The sequence below is a fragment of the Cupressus sempervirens genome, chromosome 3 (assembly GCF_028749045.1).
Source record: "Cupressus sempervirens isolate cs-2001-9-10 chromosome 3, ASM2874904v1, whole genome shotgun sequence".
NCBI classification, from domain to species: Eukaryota; Viridiplantae; Streptophyta; class Pinopsida; order Cupressales; family Cupressaceae; genus Cupressus; species Cupressus sempervirens.
The window spans coordinates 97,985,391-97,991,475 of record NC_143120.1 but is presented as its reverse complement, the minus strand read 5'-3'; positions in this window follow the sequence as shown (position 1 = coordinate 97,991,475).

Here is a 6,085-nt window from a genome sequence, read left to right as displayed (position 1 = left end):
GAAATAGAATTGATAATAGATAATTATTTAAAAAAGTGCCTAGAGACTGTAGATTCCTAAGCTACATAGATTTGAAACTAGTCTCTATCAAATGAATAAAAATAAAAAGTAAGAAATAAGAATGAATAATGAATTATAATGTAACCTTGCAAAAAAATGCTAAAGGAATAAATGAAGAAATAATAATAGAGAATAGTAATGATGTGGTAATAGATGAATAAAAATATAGAGAAGAAAGAAAAGCATTACAACTTAATATATGACTCAAAGGAGATTCCTAATTGATTCAAAAATAAATTGCAAACAACACAAAAAAATAATATAAAAAAAACCACACTTATAACTTATGAATGATAATGAAAAAAAGAGGAGGCCCAAGTTAGAGTAAATTCAAACACAAAGAAACTTATTAAACCCAATGAGCCCTAAACAAAAAGATAAACTAAAAAATACTTTATATTAAACCTTGTTTAGGGTAATGACAAACAAAAAATTTGTTAAGCCTAGCGTGAGCCCTAAACTAATGCAGCAAGCTGCAAGGACACTCACGTATAGGAACAAAAAAAATAGGGCAGCAAGGGCACATAAGTAGGGATGGAGAGAAGCAACAGTTGCAAGGTAGAAAGGTAGCAAGAGGAGAACATGCAAATGCAAGAGGAGGCTCGGGTTACAAGGTGGGAGGTAGTGGCACGTGATGAAGAGGTAAGTAGTGAAGTTTAAAGCTAGAGGGCATCAATTGGAAGGAGGAGGGAGGCGCACAATGGTGGAAAGAAAGGAACAAAATCTGCAAGGAGATAGCTCATGCAAGAGCACACTTACACTCACACAAGCCAGCAAGGGATAAGGCATGTCCACGTCCATGACAACAACAGGACAGAGAGAACATAGGGAGGGAGTGGCAACGAAGGGTGAGAAAGTCATAGGATAGATTGGAGATAGTAGGTGCAAGCATGAACCAAGCAAGAGTACTAAGCTTTGAAAAAGATCAAACACCAAAACAAGAATGCAGACCCAATCTTAAATAGATGACGCTGAGTAGAGAAAAAATAGGGAAATAAAAATAAATGATCTAAAATAGAGAGGAGTTATGATTTGAATATAATAGAAGGGCACAAAATTGCTTAAAAAAATTATCAAAGATTTTTTTTAAAAACAAAAGTTATAGATAAAAGAAGATTTTAAATTAATTAATTGTTTTTAAAAGATATATGAGATAGATTTAACCAACTAGTGTAAGTAGAATAACAAAATATAATAACACTTAGGATGATGAAGTGTTTCTTGCAATGAAAATATTAGAGAAATAATAAATTTTGATTTTAAATATCTAATAAAAAAATTCACACTATATATTAAAAAAAAATTAAACTAAGAATTGATAAATGCTACTTGTTTTAGCGGCATATCTTCCAAAATAAGAGCAATTTTTTATTTTATTTTATTTTTAAATAGAAATACCCTTTGGCAACAAGCCTTTCAAAGAGGGTTAGGAAAAATGATAAAACCTGCACACAAGATGTTAGAATGAGCTAAAAACCACAACAAAAATTTCTCCTCTCAATAATGTCTCCAAATAAGGTGTGCTCCAATAATGGCAACCTTCAACACTAAAACTCAAACAAGGATTAGTAACCAAGCTCTGATACCATGTAAGAAACGACAAACTAGAGAAAAGAAAGAAAACAATCCAAGTAAGTTAAGTGTGAAATAATGTTACCATGAGATAGGCAAGATCCAAGAGCATGCACCAAGGTAGTTCAACAATGGAGACAAGAATTTGAAAGGGGAAAACAAAGAAAATCACTTGTGAGTATTATGAGTGAAGGCAAATGCCTAGAGAAGAGAAAGAGGGAAAGTGGTGGAGCAAAATAGCTCAATACAATAACATCAATGTGATGTGTAAAGAAGAAAGAGAAAGAAGCATCTCTTTTAAAGAGATGAGAAAGGAATTGCATGTGTTCGCATGTGTAACTCTCATTTCTATGAATCCCACATTCATAATAAGTGTATGCAAAGTGTCAAGATCCTCTTAAGGGGGTAAATTAAGTTCCTTTATAAAATGAATTATAAAATGAGTTGTACTCACATGTGGCCTAGAGGACAAGTAAATGACATGTCCTCCACATGCATAAAATAGGAAAAACTACATGTAGGGATCCTTGGAATATCTCAAATTAAATACATCCAAGGAAAGATTAATATTTCTAACAATGACTGATGGTTGGACAGATAAGAGGGGAAGGACACTCCTCAATTCTCTTGTTTTCTGTGGAGGTGATTGATCATTCTACTTTCCTACATGCATTGTGAAATGTGTTTGAATAATTTAAATTTTGATTTGTTGATTGCTAATTTTTTGATGGTCCATGATAATTAAATGTTTTTATCTATTTAACTTTTGTAGGATCCACCATGTTCATCAAATCTATTGATGCTTCCTCTCATGTCAAAAATGTCACATTCTTGTGTGATGTTATTGAGGAAGTAATAACACAGGTGGGGGAAGAACACATGGTGCAACTGGTGACAGATAATGCAACAAGTTATGTTATTGCAGGTAAATTTTTAAGTTGGATGTTTAACTTATCAAAATTTAAATTTTTCTCATTTTAAGTTTCTTAACATGTGTAAAATTCTAATTAATTTTTAAAGTTGTTATAGGTAAACTATTGATGGAGAGACACCCTACAATATTTTGGACTCTTTGTGCCACACATTGCCTTGACTTCATGTTGGAGGACATTGGTAAGATTGAGTGGATCAAATCATGTGTAGAAAAGACAAAAAATGTATTCAAGTTTATAGACAATCATGTATTTGTACCCACCACAATGAGGAAATACATGAGAAATAGGGAGTTAGCTCATCCCAGCATCACGAGGTTTGCTCATCACATTGAAGTCTTTGATGACATCAAAGGAAGAATTGAGGCACATGATTGTTGGGGAGGAGTTTGTTTCCTCTTCCTATACTACGACTATTGTGGGGATAGATGTGGGGAATATCCTCTTTGATGAGGATGGTTTTTGGACACCTACTTAAAAAATAATCAAGGTAATTTTTTTACAATTTAACAATTATATTATTATTTAATTATTTAATTGTTTAATGATTTAGTTTTATATTTTAGTTTTAAGTTTCAATTCATTTTTCTTTTTACATTATATGCAGATCAATGAGCCCCTTGTATCTCTCCTACGAACTGTTGATGGGGAGAAGCCCTCTATAGGCTACATATATGAGGGCATGGATAGGGCCAAGGAGGCCATTAGAGCCCAGTATGCTGGATTGTTGGAGAAGTATGGCCTCATTTGGGATATTATTGATAGGAGATGGCAAAATCGGCTCCATAGGCCCATCCATTTAGCTGCCTATTACCTTAATCCAACATATTGTTTCCTTCCTGACTTTAGGGCAGATGAGGAAGTTCTAACTGACCTATACATAGTCATGTAGAGGCTATGTCCTAATGGTAGTGCCTCAACTACAACCACTGAGTTGGACAAATTCAATAATGAGGGGTCACTTTTCTCTAACAGGATGGCCATAGAGGCTCACACATCATTAAAATCGGGTAAAAATAATATATTTTTCAAGCTAATTGTTACAACTTATGCAATTTAGTTTTTAATTTTGTAATTTAGCCTTAAAGTTGTGCTTGTAAATGAGACTAATTATTTTTCTTTTCCCTTATTTCAGATAGATGGTGGCGAATGTTAGGGTAATCAATCCCAAATCTTCAAAAGATTGTCATCTGTATTTTTAGTTAGCCTAGCAACGCTTCTGGATCTGAGCGCAATTGGTCCATATTTGAGCATATTCACTCGAAGAGGCAAAACATGTCTGTGCAGAGGTTAAATTATCTTGTATTTGTTCATTACAACCTTTGCCTTAGGACCAGACAAATTTTGGCCGTAGACTCTACTTTGATCATTCTAGAGGAGATTGATCTAGAGTCGGAGTGGCTCACTGAGGCTACAAATGCAACAATCTTCATTGAGGAAGACTATGAGTGGATTGACCAGGTAGATAGAGAGGTTAAGGCTATGACCATGGCAGAGGAGGAGGCTGGAGCACGTGCAAGCACCGACAAATGCATGCGTGCACACATAGAGCATGCCATAGACACACGCCTTAGTGATGTTCATGCGCCCATCTAACATGTGGGGGCTATGGCTCATCAATTCTCTAGGACCTACCTTAGACGCCTTTGTAGAAGACATACAAGATACTCAGAGGTTGAGGCTAAGGCTAAGATTGCAACCGAGCTTGAGGATGATGATGAGGCTTGAGCTAGAGCCTTGTTTTTTCATTTTGTTTATAGATAGATATATGTTTCATGGATCTTCATCTTACATACCTTTATGATTTGATGTCATTAGTTCTATGGATCTTCATCTTACATACATTTATGATTTGACAACATTTATAATTCTATATATCTATGTCGTGACTCATTATGATTCTATGATTTCTATTTATTTATGCTACAATTTACATTTTACATTTTTGATGGATTTATCAATTAGGTTTCTTGTTTATATATGTTAACTTTTGTTTGATGATGTTACATTTCTTTTAATTATATTCAATAAAGGGTGCATGGAATAAGTTTTAAGATATTAAAATCTTTAAATTTGAAGGGTTTGTTTAATTTCTCGATTCATAAAAGATTCATAGGCGATTCACGATTCGAGCAAGCCTTGTCGATTCCGATCCGATTTTGATTTTTGGTTCTTTGATATAAACATGTCCTAAGCATTATAAGCCATCTCCCATTTATCTTTTTAGGTAGGAATTTATTTCAATTTCATTTCAAGTCTCATATCACTTTACCTATTTGATTGCTTAGAAGCATGCACGATAGATAGGAATAAGCAAATGATATCATTGAAATTCATTTGATCTTGAGAGATAACGACCAATTTAAAGTCTAGGATCAGGCGATGGATTGGTGTCAATGAAAGCCTTTTTTATTGTATTTGCCAAAGGCACATACTATTGCAATCACTTGTGTATAACAAGTGATTAATTTTACCTACTTCGACCAATGAAAGGTAAGTATTTTTATAATTAATTTAATCTTTTGATTGTTTCTAATTTTTATATGTCAAATCTTAATTTCTAAAATAATGAAAAATATTTTACTTTAGTTTGATTGGTTCATATTATTTGAGTCTTATAGGAACAGATTTCCAGGAACCACTACCTTATATTTAAGGATGAAATATATATAATATATGAAACACATAAGACTTATATCAAACTCATAAAACTTATTAAATACTTTTTTAGCTATAATAGTTACATATTATAAATTCAAAAATATTTTTATGTTAAAAACTATTATTTGATATATGTAGTTTGAATGATAATTGTTTTTAATCTTAATAATTTAATTTAAAGAGAATAAGTGAATTCTAACATTACACTTATATGATTATTATTTTTTAGAAATTAGTATTCTTCGCATATTTTAATATATATGAAAATAGTTTTTTTAAATCTTAAATACATATTGAGTAAACTAAATTTAATTAACATCATTACAACTCACTCATCATTACAACTCACTATTAAATTTTTGTTCTAAAACTATTATCACTTATCTAAACTTACTATTTTCTAACTATTAAATTTTAATATTAAACTATTATAACTTCCGGCAAATACACGCCACTAGGTGGCACTTTGTTGATGTTTAAAGCTATTAAACAATGAAAGACAATGAACACACAGTAACTTGACATGGTATACACTATAAATAATTGTGAAAAAAAGGGTTTATGTTCTTTTATACATTTCCCAGTTTTGAAAATTTGTAGTCCACAAAAATGCAGACAATTCATACAGAACATAAACAGACAAAAATGCAGACGATTAATACAGATAATAAACAGGGGCTGGGATCGACAAATGGCTAGAGCGGAAATCAAAGCATTCGTCAATTTAAAAGTTGTTTGTGTAAAACAAAGATTTATTTACGCAAGTCAGAATGGATGAACAAGCAACTTTTCATCTCGAACGTATGGCAAAAAAAATTGTTCTACATCACCTCAAGCCAAAAGCCTAAATCTCAATCTAG